The 12,322-nt window shown below is 45.0% G+C and overlaps 1 protein-coding gene across 7 annotated transcripts in view; it reads right to left on the reverse strand.

The window, feature by feature from the left end:
* The window catches only part of SETBP1 (SET binding protein 1), a 374,612-nt gene that overhangs the window by 334,314 nt on the left and 27,976 nt on the right, over positions 1-12,322 (reverse strand). The window lies entirely within an intron of this gene.

Raw genomic sequence — 12,322 nt, forward strand, 5'->3', positions numbered from 1 at the left:
TGTCATGATGAAAGAGCATTTATGCTGTTCAATTTTTGCAGATTTGTGTTTACCATTTTCTTTAGCCAATCTGTAATCCTGTTGGCCTAGTAGAGAACCCTCCTGACTACCTGCCCCTCACAATCATCCGCCTTCTACAAGCACTCAGATGAGAAGCCTCAGCGACCATCAGAACCCAATAACCAGTCCCTCCATGGGTGTATTCCCGAATTTTGTTTATCTTGTCCACAGTGCATGTGATGCTCATCCCTGGAAGACAGAAATCATGGTGGCCATGCAGTCTTTAGACAGCTACAGCACCCGAATACTGCTGGTCTACAGTAGGGTCTATAATAGGTGCCCATAAACATTGTATAACTAACAGAGACAAAACAACAGTTATCTTTGACACAGAAGGATCCACTGGTACCAAATACTACTCTAACACATCTCCCTTAGCTTACAATGGGCTGCCCTAAGCATGTTCTGCCTCTTGCTCACACACACTGGCCATTAAGCACTTAGCAACTGAGGCAAAATTGTGGAAGACAGTGTGGCAATTCCTCAGGGATCTAGAAATAGAAATACCATTTGACCCAGCAATCCCATTACTGGATATATACCAAAAGGATTATAAATCATTCTATTATAAAGACACATGCACATGTATGTTCATTGCAGCACTGTTTACAACAGCAAAGACTTGGAACCAACCCGAATGCCCATGAATGATAGACTGGATAAAGAAAATGTGGCATATATACACCATGGAATACTACATAGCCATAAAAAAGGATGAGTTCATGTCCGTTGCAGGGACATGGATGAAGCTGGAAACCATCATTCTTAGCAAACTAACACAAGAATAGAAAACCAAACACAGCATGTTCTCACTCATAAGTGGGTGTTGAACAATGAGAGGGAGGGGAGCATCACACACTGAGGCCTACTGGGGGTAGGAGAGCTAGGGGAGGGATAGCAGGGGGTGAGGGGATTGGGGAGAGATAACATTAGGAGAAATATCTAATGCAGATGATGGGGGAATGGATGCAACAAACCACCATGGCATGTGCATACCTATGCAACAATCCTGCACCACCTGCACATCTACCCCAGAACTCAAAGTATAAGTAAAAAAGAAAAAGAAAAGAAAAAACGAAAAAAGAAATTGAGGCAAAAATTCGTGAGAAGGCAGAGCAGCATGGGACTCATGGGAGGAGCAAGGGAGGGGGCATGCAAAGAAGACTGGAGATTTCACTGAGAATATCCCAAAATAATCTAAACAGATTCTCCCAGGATTCCTTTCTCTTCTCCTGAGCTTAGAGCCCAATCAAAGCCAGCCCCCCAAACATCTATGTCAATGTCATACCAACCCTGGGCTCTTTTCAGCACATACTTGCATGTCCATGCAGATGCCCTCTCACATACACATGTCCAGACACCCTCTAGTTGGCAAACAAGTGACAATATGCAAATTATCAGAAGCCACAAAGATTTGCTTCGGTGCGGAGCCTGAACAAACAAGGAACAATTTTGCAAGTGGCCACAGATGGCTTAGTTAGCTTCTCTGCTTACAATGGACACTAACAAGATTTGCCAGAACTAATTCATTCTTTCACACCAATGCCCTATTCCCCCACCTTCTGAGGGTAAGGAAAATTCCCCATCATGGTTATATGCATTTTTGTTCCTTTCCAACACAGAAAAAGTGCAAGGATGGGTCATATTTAAGGTGATTAACATAGATTTAAAATGAGATATGGTAGAAGCAAACATACACTGACTCCCCACCCCCTACCCACCTCTGCCATTTCCCTAAAACCTTTATTTGGAGAAAGGGGTGGAAAAGAAGAGATTTATGGAGTCCTGTGCCAAGCTGAAGAACTCAGTAGCAGAAAAGAAATGAGTGGCAAAGAATAGACAAAACAAAGTGGACTAGAAACAGTGAACCTATTCGATGAAATCCAAACCAAGAGGCAGGTGAAGAAACACAGTTGGTTAGGGATAGAGACTAAAATTCTTGCTTCTTAAGCCAGGGCTTTATCATATCATATGCGATAGCTATCATTCCAGAGGCTATACATGCACACACAAATGTGTATGTGCACACAACACTGTACTCTCTCTAACATGCAAACCAATGCACACCACCCTCTTCAGCTGAGGTCCTCAGAGAATCATGAGGACAGAATGACATAAATGCCTGAGGATCCCCCGGATGCTCTCCAGATTTGACATCTCCTATGTTTGTCCTCCCATCCAGGTCTTTGCCTCCACTGCCAGCAGGCTGTGTGCTCTGACCCCCTGACCCCCACAGCTGGAATGTCTTCTGAGAATGACAAGCGCCAAGGACCAACAATTATCTCCCAATGTTAAATAAGATGGGCAGAAGTGGCCACTGCTGCTCCCGCAATCAGGGCCTAGCCAGAGAGGAATCTGCTGCAAGTCTAAAATTGGGAGCAAAGGTCAGCTGTCATTTAAGAATGAAGCCAGGAGGAAAGGCAGGTATCCAGAAGTTCAGCACCTGCTCCTCCCTGAAGGAGGAGAGGGGCACAGCTGGCCAGCCTGAGGCAGTGCCTCTCTGCTTATAAGGTATCTGCAGCAGCTGTTACCAATGGGAAACTGCCAGTACCTTGTGTGGAGCAACAAGCATTTTTTAAAAGGTCCCAGAATCACAGACCAGGCTTTTGCAGGGTACTCTCCATTCCTTCTCTGCAAAGGTCATCTGAACTAATGGAGAGTTTTAAAGACAGTCCTTCTTTTCAGACCTCGAAATACTAGTGCTGCCCATGAACACGTACTATTCCCCTGCCCTCCACCCCTTGCCCACATTGGATGCCGTTTTTGTCCATGAAGTGGCCAGTTTTCTCGTGGTCTTCACTTCTGCACCTGATTTGCCCCAATACACTGGGCCTTTCAGGTGTTTTGACCTTTCTCTAATTTATCAGATTTCTGCTTGTATTTCTTCTGCTACTTGTTTTGGATTCTGTCGCCTCTTCCAAAATGTGTGACGCATGTTTTTTCAGGATTCTTGTCAAGCTTGCTATTCTCCCTTCCTCTTCTTATGCTGGAAATTTCAAGGACATCCCATAAATGAAATACATTGCTACCATAAAACCACATGTGTCTTCACAGAGACACCAGAATGGAAGCCTTCAACGAACATCACATCTTGTTCTGCTTGAAGGTGTTTCTTGGCGGTCTTTCCAATTAGACACAGACTGTCCCTATCACTCAATCAAACCAACCAGTCAATTATAAGTTATGTTTTGAGAATATCTGACATCCTACTTCCTAGTTGAGATACTATGGAGATACTTCCTGCTTATAGAGTATCTGTAGCAGCTCTGATACCAGTGGAAAGTTGCCAATACTTTGGGTGAAACAACAAGCATTTGTGAAAAGGTCTCAGAACCAGAACTACAGAGAGCTTTCCGTCTGTAACTTACGAGTCAAATAGACAACAGTACCCGACTTGCAACATCCAAGGGATAATACCCACTTACATCTCTATAATACTGCCTGGCATGCAATAAGTACTTATTGAAGACAATATCTTTGGTCGAATGAGTGAATAAATGAATGAATGATTCAGTTATGCTAAGGAAGAAAACAATTTAAGTGGGATAAGTAGCATCAGCAGGGGCATCCTGATTTCATTCAGCTTAGCTCTGTCTCTTTCTCTCTCTCTCTCTCTCTGCTACTAGGACATCTTTCTCAGGCTCACTAGAGCCCACTGTTCTGAAATCACATTTTGTTTCTGATACTTCCTCCTGCTCCTCCTGCTCTCACAGCTCTGGGATCTGCAGCTTGTGGTGACCCTAGGCTCTGAAGAAGAACCGTAGCTAACCCAAGGTGCGGCATGTGAATCGGCTGGCAGGGCTGAACGTGAAGGCCATTCTTGACTCCAGGTCCAGGCTCTGCCCTGTACCTGCTGCCACCCAATCTGTGGCATCCATCACTCACAATCTCCCTCACCTAATCCAGTGTGTCTATATCCTATCTGCTATTTCTCCCTTATCGCTTCAGGCAAGGTTTGTTTTCATATCTGGGTTATATTCAAAAATGAAGGGAAGGAGGGAGCATTTACTAAAAACCAGATCATTCCATATGGTAAAGTACTGAGCAAAAACTCTATTAGTTTCAGGAGCAGAGTTCATTGCTCAGTAAAGTTGCTACATTTCTTATAATCCACATTATTATGAACCAATGATACATTTTAAAAAATTAAAATGTATGCACAAGCACACACCCACAAACCCTCAGATGCACGTGTGCATTTTAAGTCATCTAGAAAAATTCTATGTCCTTAGGAGGAAGCAAATTCAATCTCTCTGACCTCTCTCTATAGAGAGAGAGCCTCTGTCTTTTCTTTGTTTTATTCTGTATTATATTCCAGGGGAATCCTCAAGTCCTTCAATGCTCTGGGTCACAGGCTTAGTCCACCAGTGAGAGGTGGGAGGAAATGGTGTATTTAAGAACAGCTTTTTGGATTTTGGCCGGGTGCAGTGGCTCACACCTGTAATCCCAGCACTTTGGGAGGCCAAGGAGGACGGATCACAAGGTCAAGAGTTCAACACCAGCCTGACCAATCTGGTGAAACCCTGTCTCTACTAAAAATACAAAAAATTAGCCAGGCATGGTGGCGCGTGCCTTACTCAGGAGGTTGAGGCAAGAGAATCTCTTGAACCCGGGAGGCAGAGGTTGCAGCGAGCTGAGATTGCGCCACTGCACTCCAGCCTGGGTGACGGAGCAAGACTCTGTCTCGAAAACAAAAAGCTTTTTGGATTTCATGTATTTACACCAATTTAGTGCATTCATCATGTGTTCATTCCCTGACCCTTTCTCTCATCACCATAAAAATATTTTTTTGTTGGTAAAGGGCCAACATGGCCTCAAAGTAGAGACGGAAGTGTGTGCAGTGAGGACAGACCCTGTAGAGCTGGAGGCCAGCAGAGCCCTGTGCCTGCAAAGTCAGAGGACAACCTGAGAGAATGTGCTCAAGTGTCTCCTAAATCTGCTGAGACAAGTTTCACGGATTCTGTGGAACATGACAGAAAAAGAGAACAAAAGCACAAGGTTTGGGAGCACGTCTTATAAAGCTTTCTCAAGATTCGACCCAACTGTCTCTCTGGTTTCCCTGGCATCTAGGTATTGCGGTCTCATTTTACAGAGAGCTTAATGGAAGGACCGGAAAAACACCCCTCTTCCGGTTTTCCAGAAGGCAGAGTCAGAGGTAAGAAACTGTTTCCCTCCTTGGGTTCAGCTGCCTGAGCACTGCATACAGGGCCACCGTGGCTGCCTCGGAGCTCGGAGGGCATGCACTGGGATCACAACCTTCTGGCTGCCTCTGAGACCCAGGGCAAGTTCCTGGAACTCTCTATTTCTCATTTGCGTCATCTGTAAGACAGGGGTAATAGCATCACATGGTGCTTGTGGAGAAGACTGGGTAGCAATGTGTGTCAGGTGCTTGGCAAAGTTCGCAGTTCCTCTAAGCAGCAAAAATGGCAGCTGTTGTTATGTCCAGGAAAGCAACTTGCACAGCCAATTGGCTTTCTCTGTGATTCAGGTTTTCCACAAAAGAATGACTCGTCTGGATGAGGGCAGTGGCTAATGCCATAATCCTAGCACTTTAGGAAGCCAAGATAGGTAGATCACTTGAGGTCAGGAGTTCAAGACCAGCCTGGCCAACATGGCAAAACCCCATCTCTACTAAAAATATAAAAATTAGCCGGGCCTGTGGCACATGCCTTTAATATCAGCTATTTAGGAGGCTGAGGTAAGAGAATCACTTGAATCTGGGAGGAGGAGGTTGCAGAGAGCCAAGATCACACCCCTGCACTCCAGCCTAGGCAACAGAGGGAGATTAAGTCTAAAAAAACCTAACAAAAAAAAAAAGAATGACTGGCCTATGCTTCTGATACACAGTTCCTATTTCTCAGAATGAAATAAGAAAATGTAAAGAGCCTGGATACCAAAGAACCTTCAAGAAAACCTCCAAGGATGGCAAGGCCTATCCTTTAGAAACCAGTAGGATCTTGGTGAAACTTATAGGACAGGCTAGAAACAGGAAGAAAAACTTCTGTCAGTGGTGATTTTAATATCTTCCCTGTTTTGATTTTTTTTGTTTTTCTCCCCCTGCCAAGGGATTAACGTACAGGTTCTTAAACAAGGGGGTCCCCCACTTACAGCTGACAGCAGCAGCTGCAATCTCTGACTCTCCTGCAGAATGGCAGGGAATCGAATCAGAAAGAAAAGCCAGTGGACAACCTTTCCTCCGGGAGCATGAAACACAATACCAGCCTTTCGCCAAACCCGGCAGACACCAGCCCTGATTGGAGGTTGCCTCGGAACAAAGGGAAATTGGTATTTAAAAAAAAATCTTCTGAAAGCCAACTCAGCAGATGGTTTTTTCCTGGGCTCCAGGAGAAGGGGGGGGAAGGTGGGGGCAGGGGAAGGATGCTGGGATAACACAACTGCCACCAGGATACAGATGACTGAGAAGGGACAAAGATGGGCAAAGAGGGCTGACCTCTCACCCCGGAATTTCACAAAGGGCAATTACACCATGTGGTGGGTATCTGAACGCGCCCACTTCCAACCTGCAGCTGCTGTCCATCACAGCCACGTCTGGGGGCTTTATTAAAAGCAGAGGAGGAGAGAGGCCAGGGAATAAGAGGATATTGAAGGAAGTGATGGAAAACTTTAATTAGCGACCACAGTTTGTTGGAAATCTACCATACACTAGTTTTAAAGAAGAACACCTTCTGTTTCCATTGCACTGTTAACATTTCAGTACTGTTTTAAAGCTATTCGCTCAGATTATCTTCAGAACAATATGGAAAGAAGAGTGACATTATTACTCCCTTATTAAATATGAGCAAACACGGATTGATTTGTTAAAGACAGAACAGGGACTCAGACCCAGAACCCTTGATTGAGGAAACGACTCCCCTCCAGCCTCAGGCTAGTCAGCACTCACGGAATCTTATTTTGCAGGGGCCTCAGCTGAATCCCACATTCTCAGTCCAAACCAGGACACTTTAGAATACCCTGTAAATAACTTCTGAATTAAGTCACAGTGAGCCTATTATCCCAAAACCCAGTGCTGCTGCCAGCCCATCACTTTGTACCACGGCTCACTGCTGCTGTGACCTGCCGAGTGTTTTCCAGCAGGGATATGGCTGTGGGCATTTAGAAAGGAGCCGTGTGTCTCCATGATGAAGCTGCAGTGCTGGAGTTTACCCACAGCCAGGGCTAGGCAGCAGAAACCACCAGGTGAGTTTCAAGAGACTCAACGATTCCCTTTTTAAAGATGCCACAGCAGGGCAAGGCAGAGTGGAATCTTTCAAAGATAACTTCCTACTGCTGGAAACCAGGAGATCTGAGGGTTTGAGTCCCAAACACCCCCAACTCCTCAGTAATTAGCTGTAAGCTTGGACGAGCCACTTAAAACCCTCAGAGTCCTTTCCCCAGTCCATAAAACAGGGAGAAATAACAACGAACTCGCTTAACTATACAAAGAACAAACCCAAAAGAAGCAACAGTTGGGTAGATCTGAATACACTTTGTCAAGGTGCGGGGCAGATGTGAGTGTCCACACCATCCACTATCATCTGGATCACATATTTTGACAATTACTTATTAAATACAACGCCCTGGGTTTTTCCCTAAATGTCCTGAGATCAATTCTTCTCAGCAACATCTTTCTAAGCAGCACTTAGGCTGAACACCCCATACAACTTTGTAGGTACTTCTAGAATTGAGATGCTTCAGCTCTGTTACAGTATCTCTGGATAGGTGCAAGATCGCGTGTATGCGCACACACATACACACGCACAAGATTTCAGATGTTTCTAACTACCAATGCAAAATACGCTGAGCTGACTAAGCAGGAGCTGTTTTGATATTAATAGGAAAGAAGAGCTAAGGCCAGGCAGAGTGGCTCACGCCTGTAATCCCAGCACTTGGGGACTTGGGGAGGCTGAGGTGGGTGGATCATCTGAGGTCAGGAGCTCAAGACCAGCCTGGCCAGTGTGGCAAAACCTCGTCTCCACTAAACATAATATATATATATATATATATATATATATATATATATATATATATATCCAGGCATTGTAGTACATGCCTATAGTCCCAGCTGCTCTGGAGGCTAAGGCAGGAGAATCGCTTGAACCTGGGAGGAAAGGTTATAGTAAGCCAAGATCGCATCACTGCATTCCAGTTAGGATGACAGAGCAAGACACTGTCTCAAGAAAAAAAGAAAAGAAGAGCTAGAAGAATTTGTTTAACATCTAGGCTGGAAAAATAAAAATAAGTGAATATTATTATTAAAAGATAAAACTCCTGTCCTCAGGGAGCTTACACCATAATTGAGAAGAATATACTTTACCTTTGACAACACACGTTGAACAGCTCTTTCATTTAGATAAAGGAGATCATTATAGAAATAAGAAACCAGGTTTGGAGAAGGCAGACAGTCACCTAATGGTGGATCTCTAAAGAATACATAGAAAAGGAATTCTGACTGAGTTGGACAACTATATTTAAAAGTACCTTGTTTCTGTGCCTACTGTGTAGTCCCTAGGCCCAAACTGGACCATCTGAATAACATTTGATTCACATCTCTGTCTAGAACTGTGCACAAAGAGGATAATAATGCAAACACATGAATTTTAGCCTAGTGAATCCACTGAATATAGGATGTGATAGTTTGAACAGCAAAAGTAGCATAAGACAAGGTTAATTTGGCAGGTTTCCTTGACCTCGAGTTCGGCGTATATGAACAATGACAAAGCTTCTAGAAAGCTGGTACAGCTTGGGGTCATGTTAATAGAGACACCATGTTTAGAACAGAGGTGATTACAATCCTCTGACAGTCTGCAGGGCCAGACCACCTCCCAGTATTGTACTCTGTTCTGTGAGCTCTCCCACTTATACCTTTTAGAAGAGACACTGAAAAGCTAGCATTCCCAGCACAGGAACCAGGGTGGTTTGGTATCAGGAAACCATGGAATATAAGGAATACTTTCAGGAACTGCAAATAGGATTTAAAAGGGATGACTAGTGAAACATAAGAAAGAGCCTTCTAAAACATGGGCTGCTGCAAAAGGTGGCACATCCCCTCCCTGAAGGCCTTTGAGCCAAATAACTATGCCGTAGGTATATAGGAAGGTGTGTTTTGTTCCTTTATGAGGGACACTGAAAGAGAAATGCTCAGAGGCTCTTCTGATTTCTAGCAATATCCTTGATTCTGGAAGTGTGACTCAGCTGGGGACCTGTACCTTTCTTTTGAAACAGAGCTTCTGCTGTCAGCCTTCTCCTGCCTACTGACCAGATGTCTGATTCTCACCTGTGTCCTCGATGAATTCAACTTCTCATTCGAGGACCCTTTCTGGATCTCCCAGCCTTGGCTTCCTGCGTGATCCCATGCCGCAAGACCAATCAGAAACACCGCCCTGCCATTTATCTAAATAGTAGCAATTAAGCAGGAAGACTGGGTCATTTCAGGAATCTGATGATGCAGGAAGAATCACACACCCAAATAAGTTAGTTTCTACCTAATGCTGCCCCCGAAGGGTAAGAATGGAGAAACCATGGAGAGTCCTATTGTACACTACCAAACCCATGGTCCACCATGAGGAGCAAGCATCGTGGTTCTGCATGGGTACGGTGTGTTGTAAAAAATGTTGAAATTCCTGAGCTGAGTTCTCACGAACAACACTAAACAAACGAATTAACTGGCCTGGTATAAAAGGCTGCCCACACTTCTGGACAAATTTCTATTTGCAAATGATTGCTCCTTATTGGTAAGACATGGTGGGTAGCCCACCTGGAAAGAAAAAGCTGCTCTCTGTCTCCTTTTGAAAATTTCCTATCCACCCCTAACCTCCTGTCCTCACTGTGAAACTGGCTAGAAACCTGTGTGAGGCAAAGAAGACCATCTGGTGGGGGTGGGGGGAGACAACAAACAAGGTCTAGCAAACACACCAAAGCAACCTGCATTTGATACTAATGATGATTATCAAATGGCCTCACAGGCCAGATACTGAGGTGGGAACTGCTTAGACTTTTCAGAGTAAATAAAGGCCACCATTGTTTCCCGTGTGAGGTCACAGGCTGGTGGGGAGGTGAGGGAAGTTGGCCTCAGGAAGGAGGGGCAGGCAGGGAGAAAAATACAACAACCTGGGAATTCAGCGAGAAATGCAGACTCAAGATATACAGGGAGGCCCTCACCTTCATAGGGCAAGATCCATTGGGATACTATGGAAAATGGGAAAGTGCCCTAGAAGCTGCGTAGTCAGGCCAAGCCAATGGCTTACACTTGTAATCCCAGAATTTTGGGAGACCCAAGTGGGAGAACTGCCTGGGCAACATTGCAAGACCTATCTCTACCCAAAAAAAAAAAAAAAAAAAAAAAAAAAAAAAAAAAAAAAAAAATACATATATATGATAAATCAGGACCGTGGTGGTGCACACCTGCAGTCCTGGCTACTTGGTCGACTGAGGTGAGAGGATCACTTGCGCCCAGGAGCCTGAGGCTGCAGTGAGCTACGGAGCTATGCTTGCACAATCAAAGTCCAGCCTGGGCAATAGAGCAAGACCCTGTTTAACAAGACGAAAAAAAAAAGAAAGAAGAAAAAGAAAATGAAGGAAGGAAGGAAGGCAAGTAGGAAGGAGAGAGAGGGGAGGGGAGGGGAGGAGAGGGGAGGAGAGGGGAGGAAAGGAGAGGAGAAAAACGTTGTGTAGTCCAAACCTCTTGCAATGCAGGGCTCTGGTGTTCCCGTTCAACACAGACAGACAGCGGCCTCAGCTTGCACTCCTCTAGCAGCGGGGGCTTACCGATCCACCAGCCAATATATAATTCAGCCTCAGGCAGACTCGACATGACATGCTGTGGCTCAAAGTCAGTGAAGGTGTTTGCATGTTGTGTCTGTCTGTATGCCTCCTGGAGACCTGGGTCTAAATTCCTGCCCTCCTCTTTGGTAGCCTCTTCCTCTGGCCACCGATGGCTTCATAGGGGGATGCCCAGAGCCTTAATGCCAACCTTCCAAGTCACTCTGAGGACCATACACATTGAAACACTTTCCCAAAAGCAGTTTGGCTATGTGCAAAGTATAACACAAATTTTTAGTTTATTGTGGATATTAAAAACCTCCTAAAATGCACGCCTTACGCTGTTGTTTTCTATACTTAATGCTGTCAGGAACCTGAACCAACACCTCAACCCAGACTCTGCTACCCCACCCTGTGTTCTCCAGCTTGACTATGACTATCCTTAGCTGTTCCCAGTAACTTCCTGAACAAAGCCACGTGCATCTAATCAACAAGCAGGGCAGGTGGGGGGCGGTGTCCTGGGATGTGGGGCATTGTTGCAGCTTGATGGGGGGATGTTTTTAACTTCAATTTGCAGAAATCAGAAGAGTCAAAGATGTGGTAGGAAAAGGCAAAAAGGGATTGTTTCTCTTGCCTTTTATTAAAAATGGAAAAAAAGGAAATATAACTGCGGGTCAACTAGCAATGCAGCCACGAGAGGACTTTTTGAGGATGTAAAATGGCAACGATGAGGAAGAGAGGCCGACTTTGCAAATGCTAGAAGAGTAGCGCAGCTGCCAGCTGAACCCCACTTGGTGGTGCCTTTGACACTGCTTTAAAACTTTCATTTTGAGTCATCCTTTGTGCTCAGCAGTAATCCCGGTTTGGCAGATAAATGACCACAGAGATAAAAGACCTTTGAACTATCTCTAAATAAATCCCTACAGCAATTCTCACCACCAACACCAAAAAAAAAAAAAAAAAAAAAAAAAAAAAATCATTAGTGATATGCTCAACTGGTGGTAGATGTTTCTCCAGGCATCAGACATCAGGCACTGGCGCTGCCCAAAGCTAACATAATCCAACACAGCTCAGGCCTCCCGAGGGTGCAGCGCCACCGCAGATCACTGTGTGCCCGCTCTGTGCCTCAACTAAGGAAGTCCTTGTGGGTGGTCAGCAGGGAGAGATGCCAAACAGCCATGAGAGCAGGACATACTGAGCAAGTTGCTGTCCTAAGTGCCCCGTAGGCAATTTCAACCTCACCACAGTGACATTAACAAGGAGGGGCTGCTGTTATCCCGATTTTCCTACTATCAGGAAACGCTTCAAGAGGTTAGGTCTTGCCTAAGGCTATGCAGGCTGTCTCTGTCCAGAGGCAGAGAAACCATGTTCCTGGCATCAGGGGATCTGAGTTCTAATCCACTCCCAGAGTGGGGGCTTTCTAACAGACCCGGTACTCCTCATCTATTTCATATACAGAGCACATTAGCCACGATTCAGAGAATAAATGACTTTCTGTCTGAAC

The sequence above is a fragment of the Saimiri boliviensis genome, chromosome 13 (genome assembly GCF_048565385.1).
Source record: "Saimiri boliviensis isolate mSaiBol1 chromosome 13, mSaiBol1.pri, whole genome shotgun sequence".
Classification (NCBI taxonomy): domain Eukaryota; kingdom Metazoa; phylum Chordata; class Mammalia; order Primates; family Cebidae; genus Saimiri; species Saimiri boliviensis.